Raw genomic sequence first — 18,146 nt, 5'->3', positions numbered from 1 at the left:
GTCAACTATACAGCCCCTCACACACTCATTATCCCAAACAGCCCCTCACACACTCACTCATCCATGCAGCAAACACACACCCTCTTACCTGCCACACACACTCATACACCCATACAGGTACTCAGACACTGAATCAGTCACCCATACAGCCAATCACATACCTACTCACCAACCCATACAGCCCACAGAGACACCATCTGAAAGACTGATATAGACATTCTCATAACCTAGTCATTCACCCATACAAAGGTTACAGGGGCGTTATAGTTTGGAAATAGAATTAACAAAACCTTAGAAATTATGTGAAAAAACAAAGGTTACAGGGACGTTATAGTTAGGCTCACATTTCAGTTTAACAAAACCAGAGAAATTCAGAAGTTATAGTTAGCTGAGCTAACTATAACTCACGGACTCTGCAATGCACTGCGTGTGACCTTACATATTACATCACTCATGACATGGTCAGTGACATCACTGATGATATATGTATATGTATATATATATATATATATATATATTACCTACTGGCGTCTCGCCAGTAGGTATATATAGTTAGGATTTTTTGTCTATGGGACTTTTGAAAATTCTATGTCTAATAACTTTGGCGTTTGTGGACGGAATCGGCTGAAATGTTCAGGAAAATGGCACATTTTGTTTCTGAGCAGCCCCTGAAAATTTGGGGGGGTTTCGTCAAGGGGGGGCCGAGAAAAAAGGGGGGTCCCAAAACGCGTTTTTCCCATGTTAATTTCCATAGGGCCTTTGGCCTCACTTTTAGCTCGAACGGCTGAATGGATTTGCACGAAACTTGGCAAAATTGTAGGGACTGTTAGCCCGATGTGCCTTTGCTAGGTCTCAATATATGTGCTCCAGTGGATTTTGAGAAATTAACGTTCAAAACAAGATATATATCTGTAACAGCGCTCCGGGCTGCGCTCCGGTCCGCTTACTTTTCGCGAAACGGAACTTTGCGATGCGAAGCTGATTGGCTCCCCGGTGTCTGTCAACATTCTAAACAGTCCGGAGCGGCCGCCATCTTATCTCTCGGTAGGATCGAGAGAGAAGAAGAGGTGAAAAACGAAGGGGGAATTTAATGAAAGGGGGCAAGGTATACCCCTCTTGACCCCCTAGGAATGTTGTTGGGGTTATTAAAGGGTCCCGTGGGGAAAATAAAATAAAAAATATTTTTCACGGTAGAAGCGCTTCACGGGCCGCGAACTGGGCCGTAAACTGGTAGCGAAACGGGAATTCGCCATTTTGTGCTTCGTTTTAATTAAATTACTAGGTATAAGGGGGTGCGGGAGACGTATCCTAATCCCTTATGTTTTCTGAGGGTGGCTGAGGAGGCTCATATATGTTGATACATGTCTTCCAGCGGCTGTGCGTGAGCTTTTTTTTTTTTTGCTGCGTGACGTCTGTTAACGTTCGATTCGATGGAAATCAGGAAGTGTTGACCGCCAATTTGTCAGTGCGATAAAATATTTTGTTATAAATGAATTCTTATTGATAAACATTGTCTGCGCCATCTTGTCTGTTTTCCAATGCCACAATTTTGTCGTGCACGGCAGCCATTTTAGATGCCAGGCCGGTCCCAGGCTATCACCTAGCCCTGCGGATGTAGTTTATGGCCCCAGCTGTAGAGAATCCAGACATGCCAACCCTCCCGATTCAGGCGTGAGACTACTGATGTCAGTGCTAGTCTCCCGCCTCCCGATTTCTGCAAGCAAAAACCCGGGGGCATATTACCAACAACTAGCGATAATTTTTGTCTCTAACTTGTTTAGAGACAAAAATTATCGCCGCACATCGGCGATTTTTATCGCAGATAAACCTTGCTATTAGCAAGGTTTATCGCAAATGCGATAAAAAACGGCCGCAATGCATGAATATCGCTGAAAAGTCAGCGATATTCATGCATTATCGAGCAAATGCTCTTAGCCATGTTATCCACCTCCCATTGGATAACATGGCTAAGAACTGCTCAGGTCAGGTGTTAGCTTTTGGAGATATTCGCGCTTAGCGCGAATATCTCCAAAAGTTGGTAATAGGAGATAGCGATGTTAGGGACTGTTTCCAGTCGCTAACATCTTGGCACGCCCACTTTGCATGTCATTAGTGATAAATATCACTGACATGCAAAGCGGGGCCCAAGATGGTCGCTATCTCCTTTTAGCTGTCACTAACTGGTGTTAGCGACAGCTTGGTAATAGGGAGATTTTATCTCCGCTTTCTTGGCTTTTAAAGCCAAAAAAGCGGAGATAAACCCCCTTGATAATATGCCACACGATTCCTCGGGGGTTTCAGCTGACAAGGCTTGGTATTGTGTTACGTGGTAATTCTTCCAGGAAACGTCAGAGGGTCGATGCAGGGGTTCTAGAAGGGGTGATAAACCATTTAAGCCTCATGAACAAGCGCATGGTCTTTTAAAGATCTGTGAAGTACTCGGGGCGGCGGTGTGTGTGTGTCCTCTTTCAGGAGCGGGCGGGGGGGGGGGCACTGCCAGCAACTTGCCAGGCCAGGCAGTGTTCAACACTTGCATCACCCTTTCTCTGCCTGCTATTGCGCTCCATGCTTCGGAAAGGTAAGAAAAAGAACGTGCATTTGAGTTTGAAATGTCCGATCCTGTAGCAGTACACTTGCAAAGCCCACACATGACAATCAATAACCTGATTCAAGGCCCCATTCACCCGATTTTTTAAAAATATATAGCACTCCAACAAAGTAGGATTATAAAACTTTATTAACTTTTAAATATAACGAACGGAACAAAAACTGTAACAAACATTTAAACATTTTTGACAAAAAAAAGCAACAATGGTCAGAAGCTGTCTTTTGTGCGAATAGTCCCAAGGCAGCACAACGTGCTGAGTTCTGGACGGCACCCAGGTGATGTCACCTGGGTGCCGCACTGGTTTTTGGGATCCTACAATGCAGCTCAGAAAAACAGCGTGGGGCGTCCCTGGTGGTGCGGGGGGAGGCCTCGTCAGTAGCGGTCTATTGTGCGAATAGTCCCAAGGCAGCAGAACGCGCTGAGATGTGGATGGCACCCAGGTGATGTCCAGTAAACTGCCGCACTGGTTTTGGTATCCTACAATGCTGCTCCGAAAATTGGCGTGGGGCGGCCCGGGGGGGGGGGCGTGGGGGAGGCGGCGTGAACGGGCCTCCCCAGGTGGCGGCCATCCAGCTGAGTTGCGCCCGCTCTTGCGGCTACAGCGTCTCGCTCACCATGTAGTTGAGTTGCTCCCACTCTTGCAGTGCAGCGATAGGCGGGTGCCACAGGACTCTTAAAATGGCGGACAGCTCTTCGGTTTTGAGCCTGGTCCACTAAAATGGCCCTGGGACACCTTGGAACTCAGACGCTTGCCTGCTAGGGCTTGGGCTCCATTCTCGAAAGCGTCCCCTCAGCCGTGAAGATTCTACAAAAGTCTTGGGGGCCCTCGACTCCTGCAGGCTTCCGGTGGGGAGCGGCTGCCATGATTGCTCGCGGAATGACCACGACGGAGCCACGAGATGGTGGTGCTCTCATGCTGACGCCAGCTTCAGTCTGAATCATCCAGAAACAAGGTGGGGCTTTCATCGTTTGGGAAAAAAAAAATTTCTAAACCAATGAAAAGTGTTATTTTTAGGTCATATGACCAAGCCTTCCATCTTTAGGAAACCAAAAGTAAAATGAACCAATGAAAAGTTTTATAAACAAGTCACATGACCTGTTATGCGGTATAGGGCTACAAAAAGCATAGAAAATCCGTTGGCACGTGAGGCAGCGTCAGTAGCGGACCGGTGTGCGAATAGGCCGAAGGCAGCACAACGCGCCGAGATCCGGATGGCACCGAGTTAGTGTCCAGCAAGTTGCTGCACTGGTGTGGCTATCCTACAATGCTGCGCCGAAAGTCGGCGTGGGGCGCCCCATTGGCCTGTGAGGTCGCGTCAGTCAGTGGGGGCTGTGCGTCTCCCCCAAGATGGAGGCTCCTCGGCTGCAGTGCGGCGCCCCTTATCTTTTCACTCGCCGTCCAACTGAGTTGCGTCCGCACTTGCGGCTACAGTAGGCCGAAGGCAGCACAACGCGCCGAGATCCGGATGGCACCGAGGTGGTGTCCAGCAAATTGCCGTACTGGTGTGGCCATCCTACAATGCTGCGCCGAAAGACGGCGTGTCCAGCTGAGTTTCGGTCACTCTTGCGGTACAGTGACTCGAACGCGCCGAGATCCGGATGGCACCGAGGTTGTGTCCAGCAAGTTGCCGCACTGGTGTGGCCATCCTACAATGCTGCGCCGAAAGTCAAATGATATCAAGTGAGAGGCCTAATTTCACTTGTGTGTGTTGTCGACGCACTTATTATAAGAATTAGACTAAGTTGAAGACTGTCTGAAGCTTATTTGCACCTGCTGCAGCTTCACTATTGCCCTGGTGTGGCCAAAGATCGCCCATGACATAGGCGGCCGGCTCCCGAGGTCCGGCGGAACTTTTTTCCTTTTCCTTTCTGCTTCTTGTCCCACAATCCGTTTCACCTGAAGACACGACCAGGTCCCTGAATGTGTGCAGGGGGACGCTATTGATTGAATGAAAATGGCGGCTTGACACAAAGCTGACTCAAGCGTTGCTGTTGATGCTATACAGACAAAAATTGGTTTTCAGTTTGTACATTCTTCAGGATTTTTTTTTCCATCCAAGGCTGATTGAGAGTTTGTAGAAAAATGGCTTCAGATTTTCCACATATTACTCTTCAACATTCTTCCTAAATGTAACAATGTGAGACTCACTAGGAGAACGGCTGTTTATCTTTCCTTTCAAAATGCTGCCAACAATATTTTCTGAATGGAAGACACCATCTTGTAGCATAAAGGGCCGAAAGGGGTTCTGGTCTGGCCGATGGTTGGTGGAGACATTTTGACTATATCTTGGACCTGCCCGGCCTCGCCCAAAATGGCGCCGGTATAAATGGGACTCGTAACTCCTTGTTGTGTACTGGTTGAACAACGTTGATATCACGAGATATGAATGCAGTTTTGATGCTCATGGCGGGCGGGGACGAGAATTGATTGAATATTTCGACATCCCTATTGATATTAAGTTCTGATGTGTTATTGATTACTGTACTATTGAAAGTTCGAATTAACGTCACCCATGGTACTTGCACGCAAATGTATATCTAGATAACTTTTTTGTAAGTGGCCCTGTCGTATTTTAATTACAAAATGTACGTCCACCGATTCCGCAACTGTTAGACACCTTAGTTCTTGCAACCTAATGGCTCGTTCGTTACGTTCCTCTATAATGTAAATGTCCCCTCATCATATACGATTTCAGTTTGCTCCGTGGCCGGCCCACGTGGTTATAGGCCCGTATTTGTATACTGACATTTTCACAATAAAGGTTTTTAAAACAAAACATGGTAGTAGTATTTACATTGGTAAAGTTTTTACTTTTAGTCACTGTTTTAGAATCAGTAAAAGGCAAGTGAAATAAAGCAGTCCAATTACATGACGGATAAAAGGTATAATATGTAGGAACGCAGTAAAGATAAATGGTCAAGGGCAGTTGTGTTTTCCACTCCTGCAACATAAAGTGATCGATAAGAATCTGATAATCAGGCGTATCGGCGAGTAAGACAGCAGGCCGAGTCTCTTTTACTCAACGGCTCCGTCATGGAACGAAGAAACGCCCTTTTTCTCGAAAAAGGAATATATTTTACTTGCAGGACAGTTGTAAATTTTCCGGGAAAGTACATTAGCCTGGAATATTATAACATATATGTTATAAAAAAAAAAGTTCGAAATCAATAAAAAGCGTATTTTTTAGGTCATATGACCAAGCTTTTCATTATTAAAATAACAAAAGTAAAATGAAGCAATAAAAAGTTTTATTAACAAGTCACATGACCTGTTATGCTTACGTTACGCTCTGCGCGCCGCGCCCCGGATCACTTCCGGGTGCGCTAACGCGGCGTGTCATATAACGCATTACGCGACAACGTAGGTCAAGAATATAGTCAAAATGTCTCCACCAACCAGCGTTCGGAACACAACCCCTTTCAGCAGTCCAAAAAGTTCTGTAAAATGACAACAGAGGGGACAGGCAACAAGAACCATCAGTCAAAGAGGGGAGGGCAAGTTCTTCTCTACCGGGTCATGTTGGGGCGCTACCGGAACTGATCGAATTGGTAGTCTACAGTGTTTCTGGATGTTTCAGACTAAAGCTGGCGTCAGCATGAGAGCACTACCATCTCGTAGCTCCGTCGTGGCCATTCCACGAGCAGACATGGCAGCCGCTCCCCACCAGAAGCCTGCGGGAGTCGGGGGCCCCCAAGACTTTTGTAGAATCTTCACGGCTGAGGGGACGCTTTCGAGAATGGGACCCAAGCCCTATCAGGGAAGCGTCCGAGTTCCAAGGTGTCCCAGGGCCATTTTAGTGGACCACGCCCAAATCTGAAGAGCCGGCCGCCATTTTGAGAGTCCTGTGGCAGTCGCCTATCGTTGCATCGCAAGAGCGGGAGCAACTCAACTACTTGGTGAGCGAGACGCTGTAGTCGCAAGAGCGGGCGGTAAACAGCTGAATGGCGGAAGAGGCACAGTGTAGCAAAAGCAGGCGGAATGGCAACTAAAACGGTAAAGGGGCGCCCCACTACAGCGTGTCTTCAGGTCAAACGGATTGTGGGACAAGGTCCAGAATAGAAGAGTCATCAAAAGGCAAAAAGTTCCGCCGGACCCCGGGAGCCGGCCGCCTATGTCGGGGGCGACCTCAGGCTAAACCGGTGCTATAAGACTTGGGGAGGGGGTCGGAGCCAAGCGTCTTCTCCGAGTCCGTGCCATCACACCGCCCCTCGGGGGCCTCCGTCAAGCGGTTTAGGGAGGTACCATATCACATTGTTTTCAAATGCAGTCAGGTCCACAAACGACACTCACTTACTTTGAGAATAGTGAAGCTGCAGTAGGTGGAAATAAGCTTCAGACAGTGTTACAAGCGCTGCTCAGAACTCTGAACTATGGCACCCAACATCCAGAACTTATGCCATTTGAGAATGGCAGTGACATTGAAGCAACTCAGGGACCAAAACCATTAACGTACTTTCACGTATGAAAATCTTACTTGGGGAGGGGGCAGGAGCGAAGCGCCCCCTCCCAGTCCGCGCCACCACACCGTATGTTGAAAATCTGAAGCCATCGTTCTACAAACTCAACCAACCTTGGATGGAAAAATCTAGAAAAATGCACAAACTGAAAACCAGTTTTGGTCTGCATAGCATCAGTAGCAACGCTTGCTATCAGAGTGCATGAGTTTCATGCTCGATCGATTGAGCTAGCCGGATCGGGCAATAAAAAGTATAAAATAGTTATGTAAATAGTTATTTAATAAAATGTTTTACCCTGTTTCTTTGCTGGTGTGTTGTCTATATTTTTAATATTTGCATAGGGTTTGTCGTTATTTTGGGCGGGGTGGGTGACGGAGCCGAGCTGTCTTGCAGCCCTCATGGTGTGGAGCTCAGTTCATCTCACTATTTTCGTATTTCTCATGAAGGGTTGTTCCTAATATTTCTATTTTAGCGAGGTCAAAAAGAGATCCAATTAGTGGCCTACTGATTTTGCTCGATTAATTTTATTTTTTTACACGATTTTTCACTATCTGCAAAGACTAAACAGAGTATTGCGACTTTGTGCTTGTTTGTAAATAGAGAATGAACCAAAGAGAATCAAGTGTAAAACAGTAAATGCTTGGATAACAATCAATCAAATGGAGAGACAAGCAGGCACGACGGATTACAACGGGGGTAAAGGCCTGCGTTAACTACTCTTCACTATCTGCAAAGAGAGAGTACTACTAAGAGAAAAGAGGGGAGGGGGGCAGCGTTCAAAGCACATCAGCGTGCATAAACACGAAAAAGTTTTTACCTATCACGTACTTGACATTTTACAGCTTTTGATATTTGCTATTAAAAAACCAATGAAATTCACTGAAAAAACCATAGGTTATAGGCCATATATAGTTAGGAATTTGCATTTACAAAACCTTGAAAATTCACTGAAAAAACCATTGGTTATAGACCATATATAGTTAGGGATTAGCCTTTTCAAAACCTTATTTTACTCACACAAAACCATTGAAATTTCATATATAGTTAGTTCCACTAACTATATATCGCGCACCCGCAATCCACTGCGGATGATGTCACATATTACATCATTCATGACATGGTTAGTGACATCACTGATGACATCACTGATGACATCTCAAATGACATCACTGATGACATCTCAAATGACATCACTGATAAAATCACTGATAACATCTCATTTGACATGACTGATCACATCACTGATGATATCATTCATGTGATAATACCATGAACCTCTTCAGACTCTAATATAACCTTAGATACAATCAGTGTAAACAGTCACAGACTGTCACTCATCCATGGAGTTACTCACACACCTAGTCAGTTATGCAAAAAATCAATCACACCTCCATTTTCTCAACTATACAGTTATACACACCTTACTTATTCAAACATATACTAACACATATTTACTTTATTCTCTTATACAATCCCTGATACATGTTCACAATGATCCATACAGCCACTCACACATTCACTGGCTCTTATGCACAGTTATTTATATATGTCAACTCTCACATGTACTGTGTTTTACATATGTACTTACTTTGACATGTAGCACTGAGATATCCATTCACTCACTAATACACTCATGCACAGTCAACCGCCCATACAGCTGTTTCCACATGCACTTTTGAACCCATACATATAGTGAATCAACTACTCACACATCTATGTACAGAGTCACACACCTCCCAGCCACCCATACACACACACTCAGTTTCCCATACAAATACTTGGACAACCAATGAATAACCCATACAGTTACTCATATAGCTACTGATCAACATATGCAGCAGTTTGTAGAACAACAGATATAATGATGCACAAACTAAAACAGTTTAGTCACTAACCCATGCACTCAATGAGACACATTTAATCACTCACTCATACAGTCAGTCATGCACCTACTAAATCCTTCATCCAGACACTTATACATCCACTCATTCTTCAATATGTAAGACATATTTTAACTTTACAGAAACATACAGTCACTGGATGTTGTCATCAGTGATGTCATCAGTGATGTCATTTGAGATGTCATCAGTGATGTCATCAGTGATGTCACTAACCATGTCATGAATGATGTAATATGTGACATCATCAGCAGTGGATTGCGGGTGCGCGATATATAGTTAGTGGAACTAACTATATATGAAATTTCAATGGTTTTGTGTGAGTAAAATAAGGTTTTGAAAAGGCTAATCCCTAACTATATATGGTCTATAACCAATGGTTTTTTCAGTGAATTTTCAAGGTTTTGTAAATGCAAATTCCTAACTATATATGGCCTATAACCTATGGTTTTTTCAGTGAATATATATATATATATATATATATATATATATATATATATATATATATATATATATATATATTCACTGAAAAACTATAGGTTTCAGGCACATTACAGTTAGAAATTAGCATTTCAAAAACCTTAGAAAGACACTGAAAAAAACATAGGTTTCAGGGGCGTTATAGTTAATTGGACATTTCCCTCGTCCAAAACCATAGAAATTCCCCCGTTATAGTTAGTTCAGCTAACTATAACTCGCGCACCCGCAATGCACTGTTGATGACGTCACATATTACATCATTCATGACATGGTCAGTGACATCACTGATGACATCTCAAATGACATCACTGATGACATCATCCACATGAAAATCTGATCCACCTCCTCACAGTCTAATATAACCTCTGATGCACCCACAGTAAAACACAGACTACCATTTTCGAAACCATAGACACACCAATACCAGTTACTACATACACACTCACTGATTCCTAGGTATACACACACATCTGTGGGGGGAGCCCCAATGCCCCCACGGTCCCGCTGGCTCCCCGGGTCCTGCGGGAGCCGGCATTGCTTTTCCACATGGGGAGCTGCTGACATGCAGCTCCCCGTGTGGAAAAGCAATTCTGCTTTGCTTCATTGAAGCGAAAACAGGTTTCCCTGCTCTCGCTTCAATGAAGCAAAGCAGTTTGCAGTGACAGGGTGGGAGCCGCGGGGCTCCCGCCCTGTCATTGCAAACAGCAGTGTCCCGGGAGTGGGCGATCCGGGACACTTCAGGAGCCGGCCCTGGGGGGTGGCAGTCCCTAGGGTCATCACTGGCTCCATGAAGGGGGGCCGTGCGGCCACCCTCCAACCATTGGCAAAGCCCCGGGGAAGTGGTGGTCCCCGGGGCTTTGGGTCGGTCACGGACCCACACATTTGAATAATTAGAAACCCGGGGAGGTGGCGGTCCCCGGGGAGTGGGGGGGGGCTCCAGCCCCCCACACAGGTATTATTGAAAAAATAAGAGGTGTAGAAAGGGGCATGGCCTCAGACCACCTCTCTGCAACACAGCCCTGTGGCGCCTACTGGAGGTACCTGGTGGGCTAGTTAGCCCCCAGGGACCCTCAGGTTTGTAGGTGAATTAATTCCTCAGCTGCCCGGGCGGTGGCGGTCCCTGGGGGCACTGTGTGCCCCCACAAATGTATTAATGAAAGCCCCAGGGGGTGGCGGTCCCCGGGGCTTAGAGGCCCCCACACATAAATAAAATAAAGCCCCGGGGGTGGCGGTCCCCAGGGCAGCAGGGGGACCCGCAATTATTTGTGCCAAGCCCCGGGGGTGGCGGTCCCCGGGACAGTGTGGGGGGGGGCGGGGGATTGAGCCCCCCCCACACGTTTTTTTTACATGCCCCCAATGATCACACCAGAAAGTCCTGGAGAACGGAATGGCCGAAAAAGCCATCTCTCCGGACTTGGCTGTCCAGGCAGTAGTGTCTAGCAAACGTGTGCAGGGAGGCCCATGTAGCGGCCTGACAGATGTCCTTCAAGGGGCCTCCCTCACCCAGCAGTAGTAGCCGCCGTGGCCCGTGTGGAATGGCTCCTTTTTAGCCAGTGAATAACAAGCCTTGATGCACAAGACGACCCATCGGGAAATGGTTCGTTTGTGCATCGCCCGTCCCTTCTTAGCGCCCACGTAACCAACAAAGAGATGGTCATCCACCCGGAACTGGCGTGTGCGATCCAGATAGTATGAGAGCGCACGTTTTGGGTCCAGACGGTGGAGCCTCTCTTCCTCTTTCGAGGGATGCGGAGGCGGAAAGAAAGTGGGCAAGGTGATGGACTGCCCGATGTGGAAGGCTGTGACTACCTTGGGCAGGAAAGAGGGTCACGTCCGCAACACAACTTAGTCCGGATGAATAGAAAGGAAAGGGGGTTGTTAAGAAAGGGCCTGGAGCTCACTCACTCTCCTGGCAGAAGTGATGGTAACCAGGAATGCAGTCTTAAGGGTAAGAAGACGAAGAGGACAGTTCTGAAGTGGCTCGAAAGGAGCGCACACCAGATAAGTCAAAACAAGGTTCAAGTTCCAATGAGGTATCACGAAAGGAACAGGGGGGGAACATATGAGTGATGCCCTTCAAGCACCTATTTACAACTGGGGACTTGAACAAAGAGGGCTGATCAGGGAGCCTTAAGAAGGCGGAAATGGCAGAGAAGTAGCCCTTGATAGTGCCCAGAGCAGAGCCCTGCTGGGCAAGAGAAAGAAGAAAGAGGAGAACCTCAGAAAGAGGGGCAGAGAGTGGATCCACAGCCTTTGCTGTGTATCATGCCACAAATTTGTTCCACCTGCAGGCGTATACCGATTTTGTGGAGGGACGCCTGGCTGCCAGAATAACATCACAGTCTTCAGGAGGCAAGTCAAATGGCGTAAACTGTCGCCTCTCAATCTCCACGCATGGAGGTGGAGGCTGGACAGGTTCAGGTGGAGGACCGTCCCCTGCTGCTTTGACAGAAGGTCCTCCTGAAGAGGCAGACGAATCGGGGGATCAACTGACATGCTGAGTAGCTCGGGATACCAGTATCTTCGTGCCCAGTCCGGAGCCACAAGGATGACTTGGCCCGGTCGTACCTGATCTTCTTCAGCACTCTGGGCAGAAGTGGTATTGGTGGAAAGGCGTACAACAGACCGCAACTCCACTCGCGTCGAAAAGCGTCTCCGAGCGAGTGCCGCCTTGGAAATTCCAACGCGCATAACTGATGACATTGCGCGTTCTCTTCTGTGGCGAATAGATTTAACCGAGGTTCTCCCCACTGCTGAAAGAGACCCTGTGCCACGTCCGAGTTCAGACGCCATTCGTGATCCATCATGCACCGATGGCTGAGTTTGTCCGACCTGGCATTCAGGGAACCTGCCAGGTGTTGAACCACTAGGGTCACACCCTGATGTTCCAGCCACTGCCCGAGGCGCAGAGCCTACTGGCATAGGGTCCACGACCCCACCCCACCCTGTTTGTTGGAGTACCGCATGGCGGTGGTGTTGTCCGTGAACACCTGCACTACACTCCCCCGGACAGAGGGGAGGAATGCCTTCAGTGCAAGCCGGATCGCCCACAGCTGCAGAAGGTTGATGTGGAGCCTGGACTTCGCCTGAGACCAAATGTCTCTGATCTTCGCCTCTCCCATGTTGCCTCCCCAGCCCTGGTGGGACACGTCCGTCACAACTACGTGCTCCGGTTGAGGTAGGGAGAGGGATCTGCCTCTGACCCAATCGCGGTCCGTGAGCCACCACTGCAACTGTCTTGCAGTGCCCTCGGAGGGCAAGATATGGTAGGACAAGTTGCCCTGATGCTGGGCCCACTGAAACTTCAGGTCCCACTGCAGAGCCCGCATCCGCCACCTGGCGTGATGCACCCGAAGGATGCAAGAGGCCAGAAGCCGCAGCGTCAACCTGACCGAGACTCGGGATAACGGCTGAAAGATTGGAATCAGAGCCTGAATATCCAGAACCCACTGTTGGGAGGATAAACCCAAAACCGCGCCAAGTCTAGAACCACTCAGATGAAGACGAGCTTCTGAGAGGGACACAGATGCGACTTCAGCACATTGATGGAGAACCCCAGCAGGTGCAGGTCGGCCGTAGTCTGGAGGTGGCTGAAGACTGTCTGGGGCAAGCCTGCCTTCAACAACCAGTTGTCGAGGTAGGGGAAGACTGAAACCCCTAAACTGCGCAGATGAGCTGCGACCACCGCCATCACTTTCGTGAACACCCGTGGGGCGCTGGTAAGGACAAAGGGGAACATGGTAAACTGAAAGTGCTCGTGTGTCGGCACGACGGGAATTTGGAAATAGGCGTACTGCAAGTCCAACGCTACCATCCAGTCTCCAAGGTCTAGGTCAGCTTAGACCTGAGCCAAAGTCAGCATCTTGAACTTCTCCTTCCGGAGGAAGCCGTTGACGTTCCTCAGGTCCAAGATAGGGCGTAGGCCCCCTTTGCCCTTCTTGGGAACCAGAAATTAGTGGGAGTAACAACCACACCCTACTTCTGGCCCAGGAACGCGCTCGATGGCCAAGAGGACCGTAACTTCCTCTCGCAGAAGTTGCAAGTGATCCCCCCACACGGTTGTATGATTGAATAACTACTTCCTGAACCACGACTGCCTGAACCACGACCTCCTAAACCACTAAATTTTAAACAACGATCTTTTCTTTACAATAACTTTTTTTTCAACGACTTCCTGTACAACGAAATTCCTTTAATTAGTCATTATTTGTGGGGGGGAAAACCCCCCACACACCCAATAATCCCTTATTAGCATGTTTATATGTTAAAGTGTTTTTTCTTCAAATTAAATACAAATGTTAAACATCTCTTTTTATAAATAATACTCTTATAATTAATTATAAGTATTTTAAAAATCATTTATTCAAACAAATGACCTACCTTTTAATGTTAGAGAATTCCATGCTTGCTTTTCCTTGATGCCATTTCAAATGTGTCAGCCATAGAGTTTTTACTCGCGTTGAGATGAGAAAGGCTTTACCACAGTGAAATGCTAACCAACAGTGCCACCTACTGGCTTTAAAAGGTAATTTCATTCTGAACATTTTAAATGTTTTAAGTCGTTGTTCCGCATAGTCGTGGTTCTGGACTTCGTGGTATGTGATTCTTCGTTGTTCAGACTTCGTTGTTCAGGTAAGTCGTTTTTTGATCTTCGTTGTTTAGATGTTTCCCCCTCACACGCAGTGGTACTGCGGTGGCATGGCTGGAGGGGTCGCCTCGAAGGGGAGGGAGTAGCCCCTTTGAACGATTTGCAGCATCCACCTGTCCGATGTGATGGAGCGCCAGTGGAGGAGGTGATGGCGAACACTGCCCCCCACTGGCGTCAAATGGGCCTGAAAGCTCGGACTAGGAGGGCTTTGAGGCAGATGCTGCTGGGGTAGATGTGGACCGGCCGCGCCGTTGTCCCGTGTTACCGGCGCAAAGGTAACCACGCCCGCCGCCGCGCTGAGTGTTATTCTGCGGCCCATGGCTGGCAGAATGTGTGGGGGCGCCCCTTCCGTATCAATGAAAGGAGTGCTGGGCAGAAGATTGCTGGCACAGGGCTGACAGGCCAAAGGACTTGGCCGTAGCCCTGGAGTCCTTAAAGCGTTCCAGTGCACTATCTGCCTTGCCACTGAAGAGGGGGCTGCCATCGAATGGCATGTCCATAAGGGTGTTCTGGACATCGGCCGAAAGGTTGGCGGAACTCAACCAGGCGTGGCGGCGAACCGCCACAGACGTGGAAATCGCTCTTCTCAGCGAGTCTGTGGTATCGAGCCCATATCATATGGAATACCGTGCTGCGTCTCGTCCCACTGCTAGAGCTTGAACGAGCTTCACCCGGGCTCCCTCCAGGCACTCAGGCAGCACGGCTGCAACCGTATCACAGGGAGTCGGTGTAACGGCCCAAGAGGCACGCAGTGTTGACTGACCACAACCCCAAACTAAGGGCCAGATGTAGGTAATTCCTATTTACCGACTCTTAAATACCGAATTTTACCGATTCGGTATTTAAGAGTCTGTAAATAGGAAGGGGGGAGATGTAGGTAATTCGAATTGAAGAATTACCGAATCGGTAGGATTCGATATTTACCGATTCGGTAAATGCCGAATCGGTATTGCCCATTGATTCCTATGGGCCATGAAGCCCATAGGAATCAATGGGCAATACCGATTCGGTATTTACCGAATCGGTAAATACCGAATCCTGCAAGGGTGCAGGGGGTGTCACTTTGACACCCTCTAGCACCCCAATTCCGGACTTGTGTGCCATGTGGCACACAGACATGCCCTAAGGGCAGGTCTGTGTGTCACACTGCACAGGTGTGCATGCACAGATGTGCATGCACACCTGAATTCGGTATTTTTCCACCCAATAGGATTGGGTGGTAAAATACCGACTCTTAAGGGCCTGTGGCACTCTGAGGAGTGCCACCTACATGTGGATTTACCGAATCAGTAAATATACCGATTCGGTATTTTACCGATTCTGTAAATTTACTGATTCGGTAAATTTACAGAATCGGTAAAATATAGGCCCCCTACATCTGAAAACCCTAATACCGGTCGGTAACGGCCGAATTCCACCGTTACCGACCGGCATTAGGGCTCCTGCATCTGGCCCTAAGGGAGGAGAACATCTTCTTGCCCAATTGCTCATACCTCTTGGATTCCCGATCCGGAGGTGCAGTCGGGAATGCGGATTGGGAAGTAGAGGCCTGGATAACCAGGCTCTCGGGTGGGGTGGGTGGACAGGAAACTAGGGTCGCACGGAGCAGGGCGGTGGCGCCTAGCGACGTTCCTATCTACAGGGGGACCTGTAGTGGGCCTGGATCAAGTGCCCAACAGGACGTCCGTGAGAGCCTCATTAAATGGCAGTAGAGGCTCTGGGGAACTTACCTGCGGTTTAAGGACCTCTGTGAGGATGTTAGACCTCATCGCTGTGACGGGGAGCTCAAGAGCCAAGGCCTTGGCCGCCCTCGTCAGCACCAAGTAGGCCCTTCCTCCGTAGCCATGGTAGGAGGGGAGACAAAACCAGTGTCTGGGGAGGTATCCAGGCCACTAGCTTCCCCTAGTTCCTATGTCCAGTCCTGAAATGACTAACACTCACGTGGCAGAGGGTCCTCAGACCCCTCCCAGCCTCCCTCGTTGTCCATCTCCTGGTATTCAGGGGTAAAGGATGGACCCAGATCCTGGAAGAATTCAGCATCGAGCGACGACGCTCCGGCGTCGGATCCAGACCGAGGGGTGGACCAGGGACGGCGTCGTGCAGGGACGGCGCCGGGGGTGACACCCTAGGGGTCGACGCCGGCGGGGTCGTAAGGTCGGCCAGCGGCGACCCAGATCCGGTGGGGCTTGCGGCGCCGGGACCAAAGTCGGCGATGGCGCTGGGGCCGAAGCACCAGACGGCGCCGGCCTGCTTGGGCTCCCAGCCGGGGCCACGAGGCACAAAGGCGCCGCGGAACACGACGGAGGAGTGAGCGACCTCATGGCCATGAGGAAGGCATCTATCTCCTCCGGCGTCGCGTTCTGCACAGGGACCGGCGGGTATGGAGCAAGCCGCGACACCTGCGGCTCCGCGTGGGCAGTGTCACCCGAACCCCCGGCCGCATCGCACGAGCGTCGGGGGGGGGGGGGAGGGGGGAGTCAGAAGAGCGATATCGCCTCTTCGACTTCTTGTGCCTCTTACCTGAGGAGTTGGAGCCCGACGAGTGGTGTCGACACGCCGAACTGTGATGACTCCGGCCCTGCGACCGGTCCCTCGACCTCCTTTCGGACCGGGACATCGAGCGGCGTGGGCAGACTGCCGGAGCTCGAGGCGCTTACGGGACCGCTCCCGTAAGCTTAGTCAAAAAGTGACTAAAGGGTACCACTTTCTCCGGACCTGCGCTTGCTGGCGCGGAAAAATGAAGAACTGACGTCAGAGCGTGAGGGCGGAGTCTAAGTACTCCGGTGACGTCATCCCGGCGCCAACGACGGACACGGAGCCGGAGACGACTCCTACCAACGCGCAGGGGTACTGCTACGCAAGAATTTCCGGATCCAGACTGTTGCCTGGGGATATTCTAAGGTAAGGAATCTAATACTAACCTGTTTCTTTCAGATATGGAGAAAACACGTTTTGGGAACCCCCTTTTTTCCTCAGACCCCTCTTGCTGAATCACCCCGAAACATTCAAGATAGGAGCTAACCGGAACGCCCCACTAGTTTTGAAAAATTCACGAAGATTCGTCAACCGGCGCCAAAGTTATTGGGAACAGAAAAATTGCTATTTTAATAGAAACAAGGTCCTAACTATAACTACCTACTGGCGACTGCCAGTAGGATGGATGGATATATATATATATATATCTCATGTCCCAAGTTCCACTGCAATATTCACCTTATAAAAAGAACTAAAATACCCGGCACAACCACTGTCTCCTGGAGCACTCACTGTTGATGAACTCTTACTATCCAGACACGTGCAGATCAAAAATCTATAGACCTTTTTCCTGTCTAGCAGATGAGGTGCAGATGCTCAAGCAAAGAGAAAAGTAGAAAGGTTGTGGTCAGGCCATCAACTTAAGCTTATAGCCATTCTTCATAGAAGGAAAAAGAACATATTATTTTTCTTTGTTTAATGTTCTGTTTGTGACAGATTTGCTTTTTAAAATAGCTAACTAAAAAATATGAACTTTGACTGTTTGACTTCTCTGACCACTTTACCATCCACAGCTTTTCTTGAGGCCCCGGACATCCACCAGGACCAGCCCCAGTAGATTCTTCTAAACTAAGGTCTTAAATATAGATCCAAAAAAAAGGCAATTTTTCTAAGACATGATTCTAATTGCACAGCATGCTCTTTTAGTACTCATCGAAATCTGGATGTATAGAGGCTCTAATTCTGTGTTGATGCTGTTCCTCCTGCCTTTTCTATCCGAGGAACAGGCAAGCAAGCAAGTCGGGCGAGGGAGAGCGAAAGCCATTAATTATAATATAAACCTTCAGATTTATCTAGATGGCCAGGGAGCTGGTCCGGTGGCCTGGAGATCTTTACCTCCTACCTCTACATCTCTAGGTTATCCTTGCCTTAAAATGTGTTGTTCTCCATGACGAGGCACATGGGCTAATGCTGAACAGATATCTTACATTCACTAAAGAAGTGTACCAGCACAACCCCAAATAAAAGTAGAGAAGGGGCTCTTCATATAAACAAGTAGCAGGGACATATATACCTGGCC

The sequence above is a fragment of the Lissotriton vulgaris genome, chromosome 6, assembly GCF_964263255.1.
Source record: "Lissotriton vulgaris chromosome 6, aLisVul1.2, whole genome shotgun sequence".
Classification (NCBI taxonomy): domain Eukaryota; kingdom Metazoa; phylum Chordata; class Amphibia; order Caudata; family Salamandridae; genus Lissotriton; species Lissotriton vulgaris.
The sequence above is the reverse complement of the archived record's forward strand: the minus strand, read 5'-3'. Positions refer to the sequence as shown.